Here is a 25,079-nt window from a genome sequence, read left to right on the forward strand (position 1 = left end):
AAAAATGCTACCTCACTGAGATACTTGCCTGAGCCTATGGTATTGGTTACAGAGTGTTTCTAATAGGGTGTTAGGGTTTTAAGGTTTCAGGGCTAAGGCACTAGGGTTGGGTTTCAGGGTTAGGGTTTCCAGGGTTTAGGGTTAGGATTTTAAGGTTGTTAGGGTTGGAGTTATAAGGGTTAGGGTTTGGGGGTTAGTGTGTTAAGGTTTTAAAGTATTTTGTGGTTTTAGTGTTGATAGGGTTTTTAGGGTTAGGGTCTTAGGGTTTTAGTTATGGTCAGGTATTTAGGGTTAGGGTTTTAAGGTCTTATTTTTTTTTTTTTTAAGGTTAGGGTCTCCAGCGTTAGGGCTTTGAGAATCTTTACGTTTTGGGTTAGGGTTTAGAGGGTCTTAATTTTTAGGGTTAGGGCTTTTAGGCGTAGGTCTAGTGTGGTAAATTTTATCGGGTTAGGACTGTAAGGGTTTTTAGGGTTAGGGTTTCTAGGGTTTTTTGGGGTAGGGGTTAGGGTTAGATCCGTGGGAGCCGTAGTGTTAGGGGTCAGGGTTCCTAGGGGTAAGGCCCAATATTAGGGTGGAAGGCCAAACTAAGGGGGGAGCCCCCCCCAAAATTGAAGGGTCGAAGCCCCAATTTAGGGGAAGAAACGTCAAAATTGTGGGGTCCCCCAAAATTGGGCGGAAGAGCTCTTAATATTGGGGGAAACCCAAAAAAGGAGGGTGGGGGACTCTAAAATTGGGGGGACCCCCCCAAATTGGTTGTGTCCCCCCCCAGATTGGTTGTGTCCCCCCCAATTAGGGGAGGAACCCCCAAAATTGGGTGGGCGAACCCCCATATTGGGGGAGCAGAACACTTAAATGGAAGTGTGAAATTCCAGAATTGAATGTGGACCCCCCAGAACAGTCTTCAGGGGTTTAGTGTGGTAAATTTTATCGGGTTAGGGCTGTAAGGGTTTTTAGGGTTAGGGTTTCTAGGGTTTGTTGGGGTAGGGGTTAGGGTTAGATCCGTGGTTGCCATAGCGTTAGGGGTCAAGGTTCTTAGGGGTTAGGCCTAATATTAGGGCGGAAGGCCAAAATAAGAGGGTGGGAGCCCCCCCCAGAATTGAAGGGTTGAAGCCCCAAGTTAGGGGAAGGAACGTCAAAATTGTGGGGTCCCCCAAAATTGGGCGGAAGAACTTTTAATATTAGGGGGGAACCCAAAAAAGGAGGGTGGGGGACTCTAAAATCGGTTGTGTCCCCCCCAAATTAGGGGAGGAACCCCCAAAATTGGGTGGGCGAACCCCCAAATTGGGGGGAAGAAGACTTAAATGGAAGTGTGAAATTCCAGAATTGGATGTGGACCCCCCAGAACAGTCTTCAGGGGTTTAGTGTGGTAAATTTTATCGGGTTAGGGCTGTAAGGGTTTTTAGGGTTAGGGTTTCTAGGGTTTGTTGGGGTAGGGGTTAGGGTTAGATCCGTGGTTGCCATAGGCTTAGGGGTCAAGGTTCTTAGGGGTTAGGCCTAATATTAGGGCGGAAGGCCAAAATAAGAGGGGAGGAGCCCACCCAAAATTGAAGGGTTGAAGCCCAAAGTTAGGGGAAGGAACGTCAAAATTGTGGGGTCCCCCAAAATTGAGCGGAAGAGCTCTTAATATTGGGGGAAACCCAAAAAAGGAGGGTGGGGGACTCTAAAATTGGTTGTGTCCCCCCCAAAATTGGTTGTGTCCCCCCCAATTAGGGGAGGAACCCCCAAAATTGGGTGGGCGAACCCCCATATTGGGGGGGAAGAACACTTAAATGGAAGTGTGAAATTCCAGAATTGAATGTGGACCCCCCAGAACAGTCTTCAGTGGTTTAGTGTGGTAAATTTTATCGGGTTAGGGCTGCAAGGGTTTTTAGGGTTAGGGTTTCTAGGGTTTGTTGGGGTAGGGGTTAGGGTTAGATCCGTGGTTGCCATAGGCTTAGGGGTCAAGGTTCTTAGGGGTTAGGCCTAATATTAGGGCGGAAGGCCAAAATAAGAGGGGGGGAGCCCCCCCCAAAATCGAAGGGTTGAAGCCCAAAGTTAGGGGAAGGAACGGCCAAATTGTGGGGTCCCCCAAAATTGGGCGGAAGAACTCTTTAATATTAGGGGGGAACCCAAAAAAGGAGGGTGGGGGACTCTACAATTGGGGGGACCCCCAAAATTGGTCGGGTCCCCCCAAATTAGGGGAGGAACCCCCAAAATTGGGTGGGTGAACCCCCAAATTGGGGGGAAGAAGACTTAAATGGAAGTGTGAAATTCCAGAATTGAATGTGGACCCCCCCCAGACCTGGGGAGGAATCCCCAAACTTGGGGGGGACCCCCAAAATTGGGGTTAAAGCCCCAGATCCCGGGGAGCTAAGCCCCAAATTAAGGGAAGGAACCTCAAACATGTGGTGAGAACCCCAACATTGGGGGAAAGAACCTTAATATTAGGGTGGCAGGCCAAGAAAGGATAGTGGGGGCCTCCAAAATTGTGGGGGGCTTGGAATTAGGGGGAATCCCCAAAATGGAGGGGGAACCCCAAAAGTGGGGGGGGGGCGAAGCACCAAATTAGGGGAAGGAACCCCAAAATTGCGGGGAAGAACTCTGAAATGGAGAGCTGAAAACCCGAAATTGAGGGGAAACCCCCCAAAACGGCGGGAAAACCCTCCATAAACACGAAACCGGTAATGTAACAGAGCAAAAAATGGCGTCCTACGGCAAGGTGCGAGGCTCAATTTTCTGGGGAGTGCTGGGAAATGTAGTTCTTGGCCACCGGGTTTCCGGGAGTCCATATTGTTTTCCCAGAGCATGCCGGGAGATGTAGTTCTCGGACGCTGGGCTTCCGGGAGGCCATGTTGGTTTCCCATCTTTGCTAGACTCCGGGTGCTCTGGCTTCACAGAGAAACCCCCAAACTGAAAAATGTACCTGCTAATATATTGGGCTCTAAATGTAGCCCTGGGTTAATTGAATAACAATCCCTGGGTAAGATTGAAGTGCAGGAGGGGTTGGCTACGGTTTTAAGAGCCGGTTTGCAGAAAAGGGATTTCCCGTTAAGAAATGGCATATACTGATTGTTCTCTTCCTTGCTCTGCCAAGACCTGAAGCACATCTTGGAAGCCAGGCAGAATCCGTGGAGCCAATGGAGTTCTCAAGCTCGACTTCAGCTTCTTCCCAGCTAGAAGAAGCAAGGACACGCCGGCTGAGTTCCACAGGCAACGCGCCCGTATCTGTAGACGAGGATTTAGAGATGCTACTTTGGGAACTCTCAGACGGCATACTGGAAGCCGAGCTCGACTTGGACCCAGGGAAGGATGAGGATGACCTCCTCCTTGAGCTTTCCAAGATGATTGATGATTGAACTGCATAGTCCTATGGTATATTAAAAAAAAAAAAAAAAAAGAAAAAAAAGAAAACAACTCTTCTTCTTGTTGGATACCCTGAGGTGATCCTTTTTCTAACTGAGGCTTTGCAATGAGACTTAAAGCACAGTTGGAACTGGTAGAAATTGGCAGGATCTGCACTCAGTTGTCCTAAGTTTTCCTGCTGGTCAGAGTTAAGGTCTTGTGCATGGTTCCGTAACTATAGGTGGCTACCTTTGATATCAAGAGGACAAAGCACTTGTTTCTTTTGGCACAGAAAGATGTCCATCGGCACGCTGTGGTGGCTGTGAATTGACGTAGTGATGGAGCGATGCTCTGAAGGCTTAAACGGAAAGCTTCTTCCTTCCGCCCCCCTTGGCACAGCTCGATGTTGGGCACATTGTGAAGCCTGGGTGTTCTGATTTCTCGGACAGTTGATACCCAAATCCCGGAGTTACTATGTCAACTCTTGACTTTTATTTGTGTATGCCATTGTTTTGACTGTAATCTTTTCAGATGATGAAGCTGTAGGGGCGGGAGGGAGCAAAATAATTATTCTAGCGTTGTGGACCAAACATGCTGCCAGGAGTGGTGGTGGTGGGGTCAGCCCACCCGGCCTTACTTTCAATTATCGGGGATGATAAAATGGTGTGAAAAGCAGCAGCTCTGCGATACGGCTACGCTACCCCCACTCCCTTCTCTTGTGCTGTACCAAAGTTCCCCCAAGCTTTGGTTGGTGCTTTTTGCTGGTGACAGTAGGACTCCAGGGCGAGTAGTCGGGACTCTCCTGCAGTAACTGGGTCAATTAAGGGTTGGTTTAAGTGCCTCCTGGTTTTTAAAATTGCTCCCCTGAGCTGCTGGCTCTGCTGCCTGCTACAGCAAATGTTCGGGTGCCATCAGCGTCGCACTTGGGCGTGGGCACTGACCCTGCGGAGGAGAGCTGAGACTCGCGTGTATTGTGTACCCTGCCGCCAGTGATCGTTTTCCCCTAGCAGATCTATTTTGAATCATTTCCCTAAATTTTAGAGGAACTTTAGGCTCTTTGTGCTATGATTTGTGAAGCTGTAGGGGCCCTCAGGCATTTGCTGCTGGCAGAGGAAAACCGCTTGTCGAATTTGTTGTAAATACTTTCTGTTTGGACAACAACGCCTGTGTGTGTGTGTGTGTGTGTGTGTGTGTGTGCGTGCTTTGACGACCCCCTGCGACGCCCCAGCTCCGCGAGGGGAGCTTTGAAGCGGCTCTGGGAAAACCTCTGCGGAAGAAACCACTGCTAGTGACTTGCGGAAAAGGGACTCCACAATCAGTGAGATTGTAAAGTAGGTATGTTTATTCAGCGCTGGGCAGCACGGGAGGTCGTGGGCATGAAGATTGATGACTCTTCCTCGTCACCGCTAGTTGACCTCTTGTCTTTGCACAGACTCAGTTGCTCCTTGGCTCTTGTCCATCTGCAGGACCAGTTTCTCCCAGTTTCTTAAGACAGGCTCACTCTCTTATTAGGAGACTGACCTTGGTAAGGGGCCCAAGGCTTCTTGCTTTAGTTAATTGGCACAATGCACCATAGTTAGCAAAGACACTAAGTAGCATCCTAGTTTAACGCTGTCAGCGCTCTATCTCTACTTGATAAGATTCTCCTAACTCCCTCTCTCACTGGAGCCCACGCAGCCCTCCGTCCTGCCGAAGGACTTCACGGGGACTTCTGCCGGCTCCGGGTGCCCGCACACAGACAGAAATGGCTTTGAGAGAAAACAATCAGGAGGAGGAGAGCTCAGAGACTGCGGCCGGCTTCGGCCACCTTCCCCTCGCTTTCCCTCTCCGTGTTCAAACCGAGCACTGTTCTGCCGTCAACCTTCGCTGCCTCTGCCCGCGGCGCCGGGCTTTCGCGGGTGCCATTGCTCCTCTACATATTTTATCCTTCCTTTTGTAAGGAATGGTCCAGCAATTCGTGTCACTAAGGGATTTGAAGGGTTACCATCGAGGCCCGGGTCTAGGTGATAAGAGAACAAAGGGGTTTTTAGGGAAAAGTGCTGACTACTGCAGGGGATGTTGCTAGAGTTTCTGAAATCCGGCGCAGAGGCTCCCAAACGAGGAGGAAGGGGGAGCTGAAGGACAATTGAAGGACAAAAGCCTGAGAGGAAGACAACCAGCATTCAGCCCGAGCAAGCCCCGAGAGACCACCAGAGACTGGTACGCAGGCGCCCCTGGGAGGGGTTTCGGATTCCGGAAACCAATTCTAATAACCCTGCCTCTTCTCGAAGTAGTAATGAATATGTATTAGCCTGGGAGCATCAAAACCAGCCGCCTTACGTAACAGGCGTGCGTCCTGGGGGAGCAGAGACTCCCGGCGCACCCAGCGCTGCTTGCTTGCCTCTATTCGTTTAATAAATTGTAAACTTTGATTGTAATCCTATTTGGATTTATAACAGCCATTTATAACACTTTTTATATTTGTATTTTATTTAAGGCTGTCTTGCCCCCCTCCCCCCCCAGCCTCGCTGCTCGCCAATAAAGCTGGCGCAGGGGCTAAGGGATTTGAAGGGCCTGCTTGTACACCTAAGGGATTTGAGGGCCTGCTTGTACACCTTTGGGGACTGCCTCTTTTGGGGGGGGGGTGTTAGGAGCTGCTTGTATACTTTTTTAGGCATTCCTCTGAGAGGGGGTTGGGAGCTTCGTGTATACTGGGGGGGGAGGGCCTCCCTCGAGGTGGAAGCGGGGGGGGTTGGAGCGTTTCTACACTGTAGGGGCCTGCCTGTACACTTTTGGGGCCTGCCTTGGAGGGGTTGGGAACTGCTTGTACACCTTTGGGGCCTGCGTCTGCGCGGGGCGGGGGGGGTTAGGGGGTTGGAGCTGGTTTTAACCTTTTGGGCTTGCATCTGGAGGGGCTTGGGGCCTGCCTTTGGGGGGGTGGTTGTGAGCTGCTTGTATACTGTAGGGGCCTGCTTGTACACCTTTGGGGCCTGCGTCTGGGGGGGGGTGGGAGTTGCTTGTACACTGTTAGGGCCTGCCTTGGGGGAGGGGTTGGGGCATGTGCCTTGGGGGCATGGGGTTGGGAGCTGCTTCTATGCTGTAGGGGTCTGGGTCTTGGGGGGTTGGGGCTGTTTGTACACCTTTGGGGCGTGCCTCTGGGGAGGATGGGGAGTTGCTTGTACACCTTTGGGGCCTGTGTCTGGGGGGGGGTTGGGGCCTGTGCCGGGGGGGTTGGGAGCTGCTTGTACGCTCTAGGGTCCTCTGGCAGGCTTTGGGGCCTCCCTTTGAGGGGGGCAGTTGGGAGCTGGTTGTACACCTTTGGGGCCTGAGTCTGGGGTGTGGGGGCTGGGGCTGAGGCCTGGGGCCTGGGGCATGCATCTGGGTGGTGGGGGGGGGGGGGTCCAGTTCATGGGGGGGGTGGGTTGGGAGCTGCTTGTGGACAGTTGGGGTCTGCATCCGGGTGTGGCTGGGGCCTGCTTGTAGACTTCTGCAGCCTGTGTCTGGTGTTTGGGGGCTTTTCTGTAGTGTTTGGGGATTGCATTTTGGCTTTGGGATGTGTCTAGAGCTTCTGGGGCCTAGCTGTAGTGCTTGGGGCCTGCGTCTGGGGCTTTTCTGTAGCATTTTGGTAGCGTGTTTGTGATTTGGGGTCTGTATCCAGGGTTTTGCCTTTTTTGTAGTTTTCAGCTTTGTGTCTGTTTCTTTGTTGGTTGCCTGGGGTTTGGGGTTTGGATCATTAGTCAGTGTCATTAGCGTCGGGGGGTTGATATGAAGGGTTAGGGTTGTGGTTAGAGTTGTTACGGTTAAAGAGAATAAGGATTTTAGGGTAAGGGGATCAAGGTTGTGGGAATAAAAATGTTTTTGCACAGAGTTACATCGTTTAGAGGGAAGGAAGGTGGTATTGATATATGCTTGCAGTGATAAGAAAGCTTAACAGACAACCTTGTAAAATGCAGACAACCAGAATCCTTAGAGCAATTGGGTGGAAATCACGGCGTAAGAAACATTACCACCTCAAAGAGGAAAACAGTCAAGAAAAAAATAAAATTGACTAGTAACAGGCCAGCAGCTGTGTATTTTCTGTGAAGCACTGGATAGATCGTGAACATGGATTACTCAGTCAATGGGGAAACTGGGGAGGGTCCTGGTCACCGAGAGGAAAAAAAAAATTATATAAACTGTGTTATGGAACTAGTAGGTGGCTTGTGGGACGCCTGCCATTGCAATCGTGAATAAAAATGCTACCTCACTGAGATACTTGCCTGAGCCTATGGTATTGGTTACAGAGTGTTTCTAATAAGGTGTTAGGGTTTTAAGGTTTCAGGGCTAAGGCACTAGGGTTGGGTTTCAGGGTTAGGGTTTCCAGGGTTTAGGGTTAGGATTTTAAGGTTGTTAGGGTTGGAGTTATAAGGGTTAGGGTTTGGGGGTTAGTGTGTTAAGGTTTTAAAGTATTTTGTGGTTTTAGTGTTGATAGGGTTTTTAGGGTTAGGGTCTTAGGGTTTTAGTTATGGTCAGGTATTTAGGGTTAGGGTTTTAAGGTCTTATTTTTTTTTTTTTAAGGTTAGGGTCTCCAGCGTTAGGGCTTTGAGAATCTATACGTTTTGGGTTAGGGTTTAGAGGGTCTTAATTTTTAAGGTTAGGGCTTTTAGGCGTAGGTCTAGTGTGGTAAATTTTATCGGGTTAGGACTGTAAGGGTTTTTAGGGTTAGGGTTTCTAGGGTTTTTTGGGGTAGGGGTTAGGGTTAGATCCGTGGGAGCCGTAGTGTTAGGGGTCAGGGTTCTTAGGGGTAAGGCCCAATATTAGGGTGGAAGGCCAAACTAAGGGGGGAGCCCCCCCCAAAATTGAAGGGTCGAAGCCCCAATTTAGGGGAAGAAACGTCAAAATTGTGGGGTCCCCCAAAATTGGGCGGAAGAGCTCTTAATATTGGGGGAAACCCAAAAAAGGAGGGTGGGGGACTCTAAAATTGGGGGGACCCCCCCAAATTGGTTGTGTCCCCCCCAAAATTGGTTGTGTACCCCCAATTAGGGGAGGAACCCCCAAAATTGGGTGGGCGAACCCCCATATTGGGGGGGAAGAACACTTAAATGGAAGTGTGAAATTCCAGAATTGAATGTGGACCCCCCAGAACAGTCTTCAGTGGTTTAGTGTGGTAAATTTTATCGGGTTAGGGCTGCAAGGGTTTTTAGGGTTAGGGTTTCTAGGGTTTGTTGGGGTAGGGGTTAGGGTTAGATCCGTGGTTGCCATAGGCTTAGGGGTCAAGGTTCTTAGGGGTTAGGCCTAATATTAGGGCGGAAGGCCAAAATAAGAGGGGGGGAGCCCCCCCCAAAATCGAAGGGTTGAAGCCCAAAGTTAGGGGAAGGAACGGCCAAATTGTGGGGTCCCCCAAAATTGGGCGGAAGAACTCTTTAATATTAGGGGGGAACCCAAAAAAGGAGGGTGGGGGACTCTACAATTGGGGGGGACCCCCAAAATTGGTCGGGTCCCCCCAAATTAGGGGAGGAACCCCCAAAATTGGGTGGGTGAACCCCCAAATTGGGGGGAAGAAGACTTAAATGGAAGTGTGAAATTCCAGAATTGAATGTGGACCCCCCCCAGACCTGGGGAGGAATCCCCAAACTTGGGGGGGACCCCCAAAATTGGGGTTAAAGCCCCAGATCCCGGGGAGCTAAGCCCCAAATTAAGGGAAGGAACCTCAAACATGTGGTGAGAACCCCAACATTGGGGGAAAGAACCTTAATATTAGGGTGGCAGGCCAAGAAAGGATGGTGGGGGCCTCCAAAATTGTGGGGGGCTTGGAATTGGGGGGAATCCCCAAAATGGAGGGGGAACCCCAAAAGTGGGGGGGGGGGGCGAAGCACCAAATTAGGGGAAGGAACCCCAAAATTGCGGGGAGGAACTCTGAAATGGAGAGCTGAAAACCCGAAATTGAGGGGAAACCCCCCAAAACGGCGGGAAAACCCTCCATAAACACGAAACCGGTAATGTAACAGAGCAAAAAATGGCGTCCTACGGCAAGGTGCGAGGCTCAATTTTCTGGGGAGTGCTGGGAAATGTAGTTCTTGGCCACCGGGTTTCCGGGAGTCCATATTGTTTTCCCAGAGCATGCCGGGAGATGTAGTTCTCGGACACTGGGCTTCCGGGAGGCCATGTTGGTTTCCCATCTTTGCTAGACTCCGGGTGCTCTGGCTTCACAGAGAAACCCCCAAACTGAAAAATGCACCTGCTAATATATTGGGCTCTAAATGTAGCCCTGGGTTAATTGAATAACAATCCCTGGGTAAGATTGAAGTGCAGGAGGGGTTGGCTACGGTTTTAAGAGCCGGTTTGCAGAAAAGGGATTTCCCGTTAAGAAATGGCATATACTGATTGTTCTCTTCCTTGCTCTGCCAAGACCTGAAGCACATCTTGGAAGCCAGGCAGAATCCGTGGAGCCAATGGAGTTCTCAAGCTCGACTTCAGCTTCTTCCCAGCTAGAAGAAGCAAGGACACGCCGGCTGAGTTCCACAGGCAACGCGCCCGTATCTGTAGACGAGGATTTAGAGATGCTACTTTGGGAACTCTCAGACGGCATACTGGAAGCCGAGCTCGACTTGGACCCAGGGAAGGATGAGGATGACCTCCTCCTTGAGCTTTCCAAGATGATTGATGATTGAACTGCATAGTCCTATGGTATATTAAAAAAAAAAAAAAAAAAGAAAAAAAAGAAAACAACTCTTCTTCTTGTTGGATACCCTGAGGTGATCCTTTTTCTAACTGAGGCTTTGCAATGAGACTTAAAGCACAGTTGGAACTGGTAGAAATTGGCAGGATCTGCACTCAGTTGTCCTAAGTTTTCCTGCTGGTCAGAGTTAAGGTCTTGTGCATGGTTCCGTAACTATAGGTGGCTACCTTTGATATCAAGAGGACAAAGCACTTGTTTCTTTTGGCACAGAAAGATGTCCATCGGCACGCTGTGGTGGCTGTGAATTGACGTAGTGATGGAGCGATGCCCTGAAGGCTTAAACGGAAAGCTTCTTCCTTCCGCCCCCCTTGGCACAGCTCGATGTTGGGCACATTGTGAAGCCTGGGTGTTCTGATTTCTCGGACAGTTGATACCCAAATCCCGGAGTTACTATGTCAACTCTTGACTTTTATTTGTGTATGCCATTGTTTTGACTGTAATCTTTTCAGATGATGAAGCTGTAGGGGCGGGAGGGAGCAAAATAATTATTCTAGCGTTGTGGACCAAACATGCTGCCAGGAGTGGTGGTGGTGGGGTCAGCCCACCCGGCCTTACTTTCAATTATCGGGGATGATAAAATGGTGTGAAAAGCAGCAGCTCTGCGATACGGCTACGCTACCCCCACTCCCTTCTCTTGTGCTGTACCAAAGTTCCCCCAAGCTTTGGTTGGTGCTTTTTGCTGGTGACAGTAGGACTCCAGGGCGAGTAGTCGGGACTCTCCTGCAGTAACTGGGTCAATTAAGGGTTGGTTTAAGTGCCTCCTGGTTTTTAAAATTGCTCCCCTGAGCTGCTGGCTCTGCTGCCTGCTACAGCAAATGTTCGGGTGCCATCAGCGTCGCACTTGGGCGTGGGCACTGACCCTGCGGAGGAGAGCTGAGACTCGCGTGTATTGTGTACCCTGCCGCCAGTGATCGTTTTCCCCTAGCAGATCTATTTTGAATCATTTCCCTAAATTTTAGAGGAACTTTAGGCTCTTTGTGCTATGATTTGTGAAGCTGTAGGGGCCCTCAGGCATTTGCTGCTGGCAGAGGAAAACCGCTTGTCGAATTTGTTGTAAATACTTTCTGTTTGGACAACAACGCCTGTGTGTGTGTGTGTGTGTGTGTGCACGTGTGTGTGTGTGTGTGCACGCGTGCGTGCTTTGACGACCCCCTGCGACGCCCCAGCTCCGCGAGGGGAGCTTTGAAGCGGCTCTGGGAAAACCTCTGCGGAAGAAACCGCTGCTAGTGACTTGCGGAAAAGGGACTCCACAATCAGTGAGATTGTAAAGTAGGTATGTTTATTCAGCGCTGGGCAGCACGGGAGGTCGTGGGCATGAAGACTGATGACTCTTCCTCGTCACCGCTAGTTGACCTCTTGTCTTTGCACAGACTCAATTGCTCCTTGGCTCTTGTCCATCTGCAGGACCAGTTTCTCCCAGTTTCTTAAGACAGGCTCACTCTCTTATTAGGAGACTGACCTTGGTAAGGGGCCCAAGGCTTCTTGCTTTAGTTAATTGGCACAATGCACCATAGTTAGCAAAGACACTAAGTAGCATCCTAGTTTAACGCTGTCAGCGCTCTATCTCTACTTGATAAGATTCTCCTAACTCCCTCTCTCACTGGAGCCCACGCAGCCCTCCGTCCTGCCGAAGGACTTCACGGGGACTTCTGCCGGCTCTGGGTGCCCGCACACAGACAGAAATGGCTTTGAGAGAAAACAATCAGGAGGAGGAGAGCTCAGAGACTGCGGCCGGCTTCGGCCACCTTCCCCTCGCTTTCCCTCTCCGTGTTCAAACCGAGCACTGTTCTGCCGTCAACCTTCGCTGCCTCTGCCCGCGGCGCTGGGCTTTCGCGGGTGCCATTGCTCCTCTACATATTTTATCCTTCCTTTTGTAAGGAATGGTCCAGCAATTCGTGTCACTAAGGGATTTGAAGGGTTACCATCGAGGCCCGGGTCTAGGTGATAAGAGAACAAAGGGGTTTTTAGGGAAAAGTGCTGACTACTGCAGGGGATGTTGCTAGAGTTTCTGAAATCCGGCGCAGAGGCTCCCAAACGAGGAGGAAGGGGGAGCTGAAGGACAATTGAAGGACAAAAGCCTGAGAGGAAGACAACCAGCATTCAGCCCGAGCAAGCCCCGAGAGACCACCAGAGACTGGTACGCAGGCGCCCCTGGGAGGGGTTTCGGATTCCGGAAACCAATTCTAATAACCCTGCCTCTTCTCGAAGTAGTAATGAATATGTATTAGCCTGGGAGCATCAAAACCAGCCGCCTTACGTAACAGGCGTGCGTCCTGGGGGAGCAGAGACTCCCGGCGCACCCAGCGCTGCTTGCTTGCCTCTATTCGTTTAATAAATTGTAAACTTTGATTGTAATCCTATTTGGATTTATAACAGCCATTTATAACACTTTTTATATTTGTATTTTATTTAAGGCTGTCTTGCCCCCCTCCCCCCCCAGCCTCGCTGCTCGCCAATAAAGCTGGCGCAGGGGCTAAGGGATTTGAAGGGCCTGCTTGTACACCTAAGGGATTTGAGGGCCTGCTTGTACACCTTTGGGGACTGCCTCTTTTGGGGGGGGGGGTGTTAGGAGCTGCTTGTATACTTTTTTAGGCATTCCTCTGAGAGGGGGTTGGGAGCTTCGTGTATACTGGGGGGGGAGGGCCTCCCTCGAGGTGGAAGCGGGGGGGGTTGGAGCGTTTCTACACTGTAGGGGCCTGCCTGTACACTTTTGGGGCCTGCCTTGGAGGGGTTGGGAACTGCTTGTACACCTTTGGGGCCTGCGTCTGCGCGGGGCGGGGGGGGGTTAGGGGGTTGGAGCTGGTTTTAACCTTTTGGGCTTGCATCTGGAGGGGCTTGGGGCCTGCCTTTGGGGGGGTGGTTGTGAGCTGCTTGTATACTGTAGGGGCCTGCTTGTACACCTTTGGGGCCTGCGTCTGGGGGGGGGTGGGAGTTGCTTGTACACTGTTAGGGCCTGCCTTGGGGGAGGGGTTGGGGCATGTGCCTTGGGGGCATGGGGTTGGGAGCTGCTTCTACGCTGTAGGGGTCTGGGTCTTGGGGGGTTGGGGCTGTTTGTACACCTTTGGGGCGTGCCTCTGGGGAGGATGGGGAGTTGCTTGTACACCTTTGGGGCCTGTGTCTGGGGGGGGGTTGGGGCCTGTGCCGGGGGGGTTGGGAGCTGCTTGTACGCTCTAGGGTCCTCTGGCAGGCTTTGGGGCCTCCCTTTGAGGGGGGCAGTTGGGAGCTGGTTGTACACCTTTGGGGCCTGAGTCTGGGGTGTGGGGGCTGGGGCTGAGGCCTGGGGCCTGGGGCATGCATCTGGGTGGTGGGGGGGGGGGGGTCCAGTTCATGGGGGGGGTGGGTTGGGAGCTGCTTGTGGACAGTTGGGGTCTGCATCCGGGTGTGGCTGGGGCCTGCTTGTAGACTTCTGCAGCCTGTGTCTGGTGTTTGGGGGCTTTTCTGTAGTGTTTGGGGATTGCATTTTGGCTTTGGGATGTGTCTAGAGCTTCTGGGGCCTAGCTGTAGTGCTTGGGGCCTGCGTCTGGGGCTTTTCTGTAGCATTTTGGTAGCGTGTTTGTGATTTGGGGTCTGTATCCAGGGTTTTGCCTTTTTTGTAGTTTTCAGCTTTGTGTCTGTTTCTTTGTTGGTTGCCTGGGGTTTGGGGTTTGGATCATTAGTCAGTGTCATTAGCGTCGGGGGGTTGATATGAAGGGTTAGGGTTGTGGTTAGAGTTGTTAGGGTTAAAGAGAATAAGGATTTTAGGGTAAGGGGATCAAGGTTGTGGGAATAAAAATGTTTTTGCACAGAGTTACATCGTTTAGAGGGAAGGAAGGTGGTATTGATATATGCTTGCAGTGATAAGAAAGCTTAACAGACAACCTTGTAAAATGCAGACAACCAGAATCCTTAGAGCAATTGGGTGGAAATCACGGTGTAAGAAACATTACCACCTCAAAGAGGAAAACAGTCAAGAAAAAAATAAAATTGACTAGTAACAGGCCAGCAGCTGTGTATTTTCTGTGAAGCACTGGATAGATCGTGAACATGGATTACCCAGTCAATGGGGAAACTGGGGAGGGTCCTGGTCACCGAGAGGAAAAAAAAAATTATATAAACTGTGTTATGGAACTAGTAGGTGGCTTGTGGGACGCCTGCCATTGCAATCGTGAATAAAAATGCTACCTCACTGAGATACTTGCCTGAGCCTATGGTATTGGTTACAGAGTGTTTCTAATAGGGTGTTAGGGTTTTAAGGTTTCAGGGCTAAGGCACTAGGGTTGGGTTTCAGGGTTAGGGTTTCCAGGGTTTAGGGTTAGGATTTTAAGGTTGTTAGGGTTGGAGTTATAAGGGTTAGGGTTTGGGGGTTAGTGTGTTAAGGTTTTAAAGTATTTTGTGGTTTTAGTGTTGATAGGGTTTTTAGGGTTAGGGTCTTAGGGTTTTAGTTATGGTCAGGTATTTAGGGTTAGGGTTTTAAGGTCTTATTTTTTTTTTTTTTAAGGTTAGGGTCTCCAGCGTTAGGGCTTTGAGAATCTTTACGTTTTGGGTTAGGGTTTAGAGGGTCTTAATTTTTAGGGTTAGGGCTTTTAGGCGTAGGTCTAGTGTGGTAAATTTTATCGGGTTAGGACTGTAAGGGTTTTTAGGGTTAGGGTTTCTAGGGTTTTTTGGGGTAGGGGTTAGGGTTAGATCCGTGGGAGCCGTAGTGTTAGGGGTCAGGGTTCTTAGGGGTAAGGCCCAATATTAGGGTGGAAGGCCAAACTAAGGGGGGAGCCCCCCCCAAAATTGAAGGGTCGAAGCCCCAATTTAGGGGAAGAAACGTCAAAATTGTGGGGTCCCCCAAAATTGGGCGGAAGAGCTCTTAATATTGGGGGAAACCCAAAAAAGGAGGGTGGGGGACTCTAAAATTGGGGGGACCCCCCCAAATTGGTTGTGTCCCCCCCCAGATTGGTTGTGTCCCCCCCAATTAGGGGAGGAACCCCCAAAATTGGGTGGGCGAACCCCCATATTGGGGGGGCAGAACACTTAAATGGAAGTGTGAAATTCCAGAATTGAATGTGGACCCCCCAGAACAGTCTTCAGTGGTTTAGTGTGGTAAATTTTATCGGGTTAGGGCTGTAAGGGTTTTTAGGGTTAGGGTTTCTAGGGTTTGTTGGGGTAGGGGTTAGGGTTAGATCCGTGGTTGCCATAGCGTTAGGGGTCAAGGTTCTTAGGGGTTAGGCCTAATATTAGGGCGGAAGGCCAAAATAAGAGGGTGGGAGCCCCCCCCAAAATTGAAGGGTTGAAGCCCCAAGTTAGGGGAAGGAACGTCAAAATTGTGGGGTCCCCCAAAATTGGGCGGAAGAACTTTTAATATTAGGGGGGAACCCAAAAAAGGAGGGTGGGGGACTCTAAAATCGGTTGTGTCCCCCCCAAATTAGGGGAGGAACCCCCAAAATTGGGTGGGCGAACCCCCAAATTGGGGGGAAGAAGACTTAAATGGAAGTGTGAAATTCCAGAATTGGATGTGGACCCCCCAGAACAGTCTTCAGGGGTTTAGTGTGGTAAATTTTATCGGGTTAGGGCTGTAAGGGTTTTTAGGGTTAGGGTTTCTAGGGTTTGTTGGGGTAGGGGTTAGGGTTAGATCCGTGGTTGCCATAGGCTTAGGGGTCAAGGTTCTTAGGGGTTAGGCCTAATATTAGGGCGGAAGGCCAAAATAAGAGGGGAGGAGCCCACCCAAAATTGAAGGGTTGAAGCCCAAAGTTAGGGGAAGGAACGTCAAAATTGTGGGGTCCCCCAAAATTGAGCGGAAGAGCTCTTAATATTGGGGGAAACCCAAAAAAGGAGGGTGGGGGACTCTAAAATTGGTTGTGTCCCCCCCAAAATTGGTTGTGTCCCCCCCAATTAGGGGAGGAACCCCCAAAATTGGGTGGGCGAACCCCCATATTGGGGGGGAAGAACACTTAAATGGAAGTGTGAAATTCCAGAATTGAATGTGGACCCCCCAGAACAGTCTTCAGGGGTTTAGTGTGGTAAATTTTATCGGGTTAGGGCTGCAAGGGTTTTTAGGGTTAGGGTTTCTAGGGTTTGTTGGGGTAGGGGTTAGGGTTAGATCCGTGGTTGCCATAGCGTTAGGGGTCAAGGTTCTTAGGGGTTAGGCCCAATATTAGGGCGGAAGGCCAAAATAAGAGGGGGGGAGCCCCCCCCAAAATCGAAGGGTTGAAGCCCAAAGTTAGGGGAAGGAACGGCCAAATTGTGGGGTCCCCCAAAATTGGGCGGAAGAACTCTTTAATATTAGGGGGGAACCCAAAAAAGGAGGGTGGGGGACTCTACAATTGGGGGGGACCCCCAAAATTGGTCGGGTCCCCCCAAATTAGGGGAGGAACCCCCAAAATTGGGTGGGTGAACCCCCAAATTGGGGGGAAGAAGACTTAAATGGAAGTGTGAAATTCCAGAATTGAATGTGGACCCCCCCCAGACCTGGGGAGGAATCCCCAAACTTGGGGGGGACCCCCAAAATTGGGGTTAAAGCCCCAGATCCCGGGGAGCTAAGCCCCAAATTAAGGGAAGGAACCTCAAACATGTGGTGAGAACCCCAACATTGGGGGAAAGAACCTTAATATTAGGGTGGCAGGCCAAGAAAGGATGGTGGGGGCCTCCAAAATTGTGGGGGGCTTGGAATTAGGGGGAATCCCCAAAATGGAGGGGGAACCCCAAAAGTGGGGGGGGGGAGAAGCACCAAATTAGGGGAAGGAACCCCAAAATTGCGGGGAAGAACTCTGAAATGGAGAGCTGAAAACCCGAAATTGAGGGGAAACCCCCCAAAACGGCGGGAAAACCCTCCATAAACACGAAACCGGTAATGTAACAGAGCAAAAAATGGCGTCCTACGGCAAGGTGCGAGGCTCAATTTTCTGGGGAGTGCTGGGAAATGTAGTTCTTGGCCACCGGGTTTCCGGGAGTCCATATTGTTTTCCCAGAGCATGCCGGGAGATGTAGTTCTCGGACACTGGGCTTCCGGGAGGCCATGTTGGTTTCCCATCTTTGCTAGACTCCGGGTGCTCTGGCTTCACAGAGAAACCCCCAAACTGAAAAATGTACCTGCTAATATATTGGGCTCTAAATGTAGCCCTGGGTTAATTGAATAACAATCCCTGGGTAAGATTGAAGTGCAGGAGGGGTTGGCTACGGTTTTAAGAGCCGGTTTGCAGAAAAGGGATTTCCCGTTAAGAAATGGCATATACTGATTGTTCTCTTCCTTGCTCTGCCAAGACCTGAAGCACATCTTGGAAGCCAGGCAGAATCCGTGGAGCCAATGGAGTTCTCAAGCTCGACTTCAGCTTCTTCCCAGCTAGAAGAAGCAAGGACACGCCGGCTGAGTTCCACAGGCAACGCGCCCGTATCTGTAGACGAGGATTTAGAGATGCTACTTTGGGAACTCTCAGACGGCATACTGGAAGCCGAGCTCGACTTGGACCCAGGGAAGGATGAGGATGACCTCCTCCTTGAGCTTTCCAAGATGATTGATGATTGAACTGCATAGTCCTATGGTATATTAAAAAAAAAAAAAAAAAAAAAAAAGAAAAAAAAGAAAACAACTCTTCTTCTTGTTGGATACCCTGAGGTGATCCTTTTTCTAACTGAGGCTTTGCAATGAGACTTAAAGCACAGTTGGAACTGGTAGAAATTGGCAGGATCTGCACTCAGTTGTCCTAAGTTTTCCTGCTGGTCAGAGTTAAGGTCTTGTGCATGGTTCCGTAACTATAGGTGGCTACCTTTGATATCAAGAGGACAAAGCACTTGTTTCTTTTGGCACAGAAAGATGTCCATCGGCACGCTGTGGTGGCTGTGAATTGACGTAGTGATGGAGCGATGCCCTGAAGGCTTAAACGGAAAGCTTCTTCCTTCCGCCCCCCTTGGCACAGCTCGATGTTGGGCACATTGTGAAGCCTGGGTGTTCTGATTTCTCGGACAGTTGATACCCAAATCCCGGAGTTACTATGTCAACTCTTGACTTTTATTTGTGTATGCCATTGTTTTGACTGTAATCTTTTCAGATGATGAAGCTGTAGGGGCGGGAGGGAGCAAAATAATTATTCTAGCGTTGTGGACCAAACATGCTGCCAGGAGTGGTGGTGGTGGGGTCAGCCCACCCGGCCTTACTTTCAATTATCGGGGATGATAAAATGGTGTGAAAAGCAGCAGCTCTGCGATACGGCTACGCTACCCCCACTCCCTTCTCTTGTGCTGTACCAAAGTTCCCCCAAGCTTTGGTTGGTGCTTTTTGCTGGTGACAGTAGGACTCCAGGGCGAGTAGTCGGGACTCTCCTGCAGTAACTGGGTCAATTAAGGGTTGGTTTAAGTGCCTCCTGGTTTTTAAAATTGCTCCCCTGAGCTGCTGGCTCTGCTGCCTGCTACAGCAAATGTTCGGGTGCCATCAGCGTCGCACTTGGGCGTGGGCACTGACCCTGCGGAGGAGAGCTGAGACTCGCGTGTATTGTGTACCCTGCCGCCAGTGATCGTTTTCCCCTAGCAGATCTATTTTGAATCATTTCCCTAAATTTTAGAGGAACTTTAGGCTCTTTGTGCTATGATTTGTGAAGCTGTAGGGGCCCTCAGGCATTTGCTGCTGGCAGAGGAAAACCGCTTGTCAAATTTGTTGTAAATACTTTCTGTTTGGACAACAACGCCTGTGTGTGTGTGTGTGTGTGTGTGTGTGTGTGTGCGTCCTTTGACGACCCCCTGCGACGCCCCAGCTCCGCGAGGGGAGCTTTGAAGCGGCTCTGGGAAAACCTCTGCGGAAGAAACCGCTGCTAGTGACTTGCGGAAAAGGGACTCCACAATCAGTGAGATTGTAAAGTAGGTATGTTTATTCAGCGCTGGGCAGCACGGGAGGTCGTGGGCATGAAGATTGATGACTCTTCCTCGTCACCGCTAGTTGACCTCTTGTCTTTGCACAGACTCAGTTGCTCCTTGGCTCTTGTCCATCTGCAGGACCAGTTTCTCCCAGTTTCTTAAGACAGGCTCACTCTCTTATTAGGAGACTGACCTTGGTAAGGGGCCCAAGGCTTCTTGCTTTAGTTAATTGGCACAATGCACCATAGTTAGCAAAGACACTAAGTAGCATCCTAGTTTAACGCTGTCAGCGCTCTATCTCTACTTGATAAGATTCTCCTAACTCCCTCTCTCACTGGAGCCCACGCAGCCCTCCGTCCTGCCGAAGGACTTCACGGGGACTTCTGCCGGCTCCGGGTGCCCGCACACAGACAGAAATGGCTTTGAGAGAAAACAATCAGGAGGAGGAGAGCTCAGAGACTGCGGCCGGCTTCGGCCACCTTCCCCTCGCTTTCCCTCTCCGTGTTCAAACCGAGCACTGTTCTGCCGTCAACCTTCGCTGCCTCTGCCCGCGGCGCCGGGCTTTCGCGGGTGCCATTGCTCCTCTACATATTTTATCCTTCCTTTTGTAAGGAATGGTCCAGCAATTCGTGTCACTAAGGGATTTGAAGGGTTACCATCGAGGCCCGGGTCTAGGTGATAAGAGAACAAAGGGGTTTTTAGGGAAAAGTGCTGACTACTGCAGGGGATGTTGCTAGAGTTTCTGAAATCCGGCGCAGAGGCTCCCAAACGAGGAGGAAGGGGGAGCTGAAGGACAATTGAAGGACAAAAGCCTGAGAGGAAGACAACCAGCATTCAGCCCGAGCAAGCCCCGAGAGACCACCAGAGACTGGTACGCAGGCGCCCCTGGGAGGGGTTTCGGATTCCGGAAACCAATTCTAATAACCCTGCCTCTTCTCGAAGTAGTAATGAATATGTATTAGCCTGGGAGCATCAAAACCAGCCGCCTTACGTAACAGGCGTGCGTCCTGGGGGAGCAGAGACTCCCGGCGCACCCAGCGCTGCTTGCTTGCCTCTATTCGTTTAATAAATTGTAAACTTTGATTGTAATCCTATTTGGATTTATAACAGCCATTTATAACACTTTTTATATTTGTATTTTATTTAAGGCTGTCTTGCCCCCCTCCCCCCCCAGCCTCGCTGCTCGCCAATAAAGCTGGCGCAGGGGCTAAGGGATTTGAAGGGCCTGCTTGTACACCTAAGGGATTTGAGGGCCTGCTTGTACACCTTTGGGGACTGCCTCTTTTGGGGGGGGGGGGTGTTAGGAGCTGCTTGTATACTTTTTTAGGCATTCCTCTGAGAGGGGGTTGGGAGCTTCGTGTATACTGGGGGGGGAGGGCCTCCCTCGAGGTGGAAGCGGGGGGGGTTGGAGCGTTTCTACACTGTAGGGGCCTGCCTGTACACTTTTGGGGCCTGCCTTGGAGGGGTTGGGAACTGCTTGTACACCTTTGGGGCCTGCGTCTGCGCGGGGCGGGGGGGGTTAGGGGGTTGGAGCTGGTTTTAACCTTTTGGGCTTGCATCTGGAGGGGCTTGGGGCCTGCCTTTGGGGGGGTGGTTGTGAGCTGCTTGTATACTGTAGGGGCCTGCTTGTACACCTTTGGGGCCTGCGTCTGGGGGGGGGGTGGGAGTTGCTTGTACACTGTTAGGGCCTGCCTTGGGGGAGGGGTTGGGGCATGTGCCTTGGGGGCATGGGGTTGGGAGCTGCTTCTACGCTGTAGGGGTCTGGGTCTTGGGGGGTTGGGGCTGTTTGTACACCTTTGGGGCGTGCCTCTGGGGAGGATGGGGAGTTGCTTGTACACCTTTGGGGCCTGTGTCTGGGGGGGGGTTGGGGCCTGTGCCGGGGGGGTTGGGAGCTGCTTGTACGCTCTAGGGTCCTCTGGGAGGCTTTGGGGCCTCCCTTTGAGGGGGGCAGTTGGGAGCTGGTTGTACACCTTTGGGGCCTGAGTCTGGGGTGTGGGGGCTGGGGCTGAGGCCTGGGGCCTGGGGCATGCATCTGGGTGGTGGGGGAGGGGGGTCCAGTTCATGGGGGGGGTGGGTTGGGAGCTGCTTGTGGACAGTTGGGGTCTGCATCCGGGTGTGGCTGGGGCCTGCTTGTAGACTTCTGCAGCCTGTGTCTGGTGTTTGGGGGCTTTTCTGTAGTGTTTGGGGATTGCATTTTGGCTTTGGGATGTGTCTAGAGCTTCTGGGGCCTAGCTGTAGTGCTTGGGGCCTGCGTCTGGGGCTTTTCTGTAGCATTTTGGTAGCGTGTTTGTGATTTGGGGTCTGTATCCAGGGTTTTGCCTTTTTTGTAGTTTTCAGCTTTGTGTCTGTTTCTTTGTTGGTTGCCTGGGGTTTGGGGTTTGGATCATTAGTCAGTGTCATTAGCGTCGGGGGGTTGATATGAAGGGTTAGGGTTGTGGTTAGAGTTGTTACGGTTAAAGAGAATAAGGATTTTAGGGTAAGGGGATCAAGGTTGTGGGAATAAAAATGTTTTTGCACAGAGTTACATCGTTTAGAGGGAAGGAAGGTGGTATTGATATATGCTTGCAGTGATAAGAAAGCTTAACAGACAACCTTGTAAAATGCAGACAACCAGAATCCTTAGAGCAATTGGGTGGAAATCACGGTGTAAGAAACATTACCACCTCAAAGAGGAAAACAGTCAAGAAAAAAATAAAATTGACTAGTAACAGGCCAGCAGCTGTGTATTTTCTGTGAAGCACTGGATAGATCGTGAACATGGATTACCCAGTCAATGGGGAAACTGGGGAGGGTCCTGGTCACCGAGAGGAAAAAAAAAATTATATAAACTGTGTTATGGAACTAGTAGGTGGCTTGTGGGACGCCTGCCATTGCAATCGTGAATAAAAATGCTACCTCACTGAGATACTTGCCTGAGCCTATGGTATTGGTTACAGAGTGTTTCTAATAAGGTGTTAGGGTTTTAAGGTTTCAGGGCTAAGGCACTAGGGTTGGGTTTCAGGGTTAGGGTTTCCAGGGTTTAGGGTTAGGATTTTAAGGTTGTTAGGGTTGGAGTTATAAGGGTTAGGGTTTGGGGGTTAGTGTGTTAAGGTTTTAAAGTATTTTGTGGTTTTAGTGTTGATAGGGTTTTTAGGGTTAGGGTCTTAGGGTTTTAGTTATGGTCAGGTATTTAGGGTTAGGGTTTTAAGGTCTTATTTTTTTTTTTTTTAAGGTTAGGGTCTCCAGCGTTAGGGCTTTGAGAATCTTTACGTTTTGGGTTAGGGTTTAGAGGGTCTTAATTTTTAGGGTTAGGGCTTTTAGGCGTAGGTCTAGTGTGGTAAATTTTATCGGGTTAGGACTGTAAGGGTTTTTAGGGTTAGGGTTTCTAGGGTTTTTTGGGGTAGGGGTTAGGGTTAGATCCGTGGGAGCCGTAGTGTTAGGGGTCAGGGTTCCTAGGGGTAAGGCCCAATATTAGGGTGGAAGGCCAAACTAAGGGGGGAGCCCCCCCCAAAATTGAAGGGTCGAAGCCCCAATTTAGGGGAAGAAACGTCAAAATTGTGGGGTCCCCCAAAATTGGGCGGAAGAGCTCTTAATATTGGGGGAAACCCAAAAAAGGAGGGTGGAGGACTCTAAAATTGGGGGGACCCCCCCAAATTGGTTGTGTCCCCCCCAAATTGGTTGTGTCCCCCCCAAAATTGGTTGTGTCCCCCCCAATTAGGGGAGGAACCCCCAAAATTGGGTGGGCGAACCCCCATATTGGGGGGGCAGAACACTTAAATGGAAGTGTGAAATTCCAGAATTGAATGTGGACCCCCCAGAACAATCTTCAGGGGTTTAGTGTGGTAAATTTTATCGGGTTAGGGCTGTAAGGGTTTTTAGGGTTAGGGTTTCTAGGGTTTGTTGGGGTAGGGGTTAGGGTTAGATCCGTGGTTGCCATAGGCTTAGGGGTCAAGGTTCTTAGGGGTTAGGCCTAATATTAGGGCGGAAGGCCAAAATAAGAGGGTGGGAGCCCCCCCCAAAATTGAAGGGTTGAAGCCCCAAGTTAGGGGAAGGAACGTCAAAATTGTGGGGTCCCCCAAAATTGGGCGGAAGAACTTTTAATATTAGGGGGGAACCCAAAAAAGGAGGGTGGGGGACTCTAAAATCGGTTGTGTCCCCCCCAAATTAGGGGAGGAACCCCCAAAATTGGGTGGGCGAACCCCCAAATTGGGGGGAAGAAGACTTAAATGGAAGCGTGAAATTCCATAATTGGATGTGGACCCCCCAGAACAGTCTTCAGGGGTTTAGTGTGGTAAATTTTATCGGGTTAGGGCTGTAAGGGTTTTTAGGGTTAGGGTTTCTAGGGTTTGTTGGGGTAGGGGTTAGGGTTAGATCCGTGGTTGCCATACGGTTAGGGGTCAAGGTTCTTAGGGGTTAGGCCTAATACTAGGGCGGAAGGCCAAAATAAGAGGGGAGGAGCCCACCCAAAATTGAAGGGTTGAAGCCCAAAGTTAGGGGAAGGAACGTCAAAATTGTGGGGTCCCCCAAAATTGAGCGGAAGAGCTCTTAATATTGGGGGAAACCCAAAAAAGGAGGGTGGGGGACTCTAAAATTGGTTGTGTCCCCCCCAAAATTGGTTGTGTCCCCCCCAAAATGGTTGTGTCCCCCCCAATTAGGGGAGGAACCCCCAAAATTGGGTGGGCGAACCCCCATATTGGGGGGGCAGAACACTTAAATGGAAGTGTGAAATTCCAGAATTGAATGTGGACCCCCCAGAACAGTCTTCAGGGGTTTAGTGTGGTAAATTTTATCGGGTTAGGGCTGCAAGGGTTTTTAGGGTTAGGGTTTCTAGGGTTTGTTGGGGTAGGGGTTAGGGTTAGATCCGTGGTTGCCATAGGCTTAGGGGTCAAGGTTCTTAGGGGTTAGGCCTAATATTAGGGCGGAAGGCCAAAATAAGAGGGGAGGAGCCCACCCAAAATTGAAGGGTTGAAGCCCAAAGTTAGGGGAAGGAACGTCAAAATTGTGGGGTCCCCCAAAATTGAGCGGAAGAGCTCTTAATATTGGGGGAAACCCAAAAAAGGAGGGTGGGGGACTCTAAAATTGGTTGTGTCCCCCCCAAAATTGGTTGTGTCCCCCCCAAAATGGTTGTGTCCCCCCCAATTAGGGGAGGAACCCCCAAAATTGGGTGGGCGAACCCCCATATTGGGGGGGCAGAACACTTAAATGGAAGTGTGAAATTCCAGAATTGAATGTGGACCCCCCAGAACAGTCTTCAGGGGTTTAGTGTGGTAAATTTTATCGGGTTAGGGCTGCAAGGGTTTTTAGGGTTAGGGTTTCTAGGGTTTGTTGGGGTAGGGGTTAGGGTTAGATCCGTGGTTGCCATAGGCTTAGGGGTCAAGGTTCTTAGGGGTTAGGCCTAATATTAGGGCGGAAGGCCAAAATAAGAGGGGGGGAGCCCCCCCCAAAATCGAAGGGTTGAAGCCCAAAGTTAGGGGAAGGAACGGCCAAATTGTGGGGTCCCCCAAAATTGGGCGGAAGAACTCTTTAATATTAGGGGGGAACCCAAAAAAGGAGGGTGGGGGACTCTACAATTGGGGGGGACCCCCAAAATTGGTCGGGTCCCCCCAAATTAGGGGAGGAACCCCCAAAATTGGGTGGGTGAACCCCCAAATTGGGGGGAAGAAGACTTAAATGGAAGTGTGAAATTCCAGAATTGAATGTGGACCCCCCCCCAGACCTGGGGAGGAATCCCCAAACTTGGGGGGGACCCCCAAAATTGGGGTTAAAGCCCCAGATCCCGGGGAGCTAAGCCCCAAATTAAGGGAAGGAACCTCAAACATGTGTTGAGAACCCCAACATTGGGGGAAAGAACCTTAATATTAGGGTGGCAGGCCAAGAAAGGATGGTGGGGGCCTCCAAAATTGTGGGGGGCTTGGAATTGGGGGGAATCCCCAAAATGGAGGGGGAACCCCAAAAGTGGGGGGGGGGCGAAGCACCAAATTAGGGGAAGGAACCCCAAAATTGCGGGGAAGAACTCTGAAATGGAGAGCTGAAAACCCGAAATTGAGGGGAAACCCCCCAAAACGGCGGGAAAACCCTCCATAAACACGAAACCGGTAATGTAACAGAGCAAAAAATGGCGTCCTACGGCAAGGTGCGAGGCTCAATTTTCTGGGGAGTGCTGGGAAATGTAGTTCTTGGCCACCGGGTTTCCGGGAGTCCATATTGTTTTCCCAGAGCATGCCGGGAGATGTAGTTCTCGGACACTGGGCTTCCGGGAGGCCATGTTGGTTTC

The sequence above is a fragment of the Anser brachyrhynchus genome, assembly GCF_964034855.1.
Source record: "Anser brachyrhynchus genome assembly, contig: SCAFFOLD_58, whole genome shotgun sequence".
NCBI classification, from domain to species: domain Eukaryota; kingdom Metazoa; phylum Chordata; class Aves; order Anseriformes; family Anatidae; genus Anser; species Anser brachyrhynchus.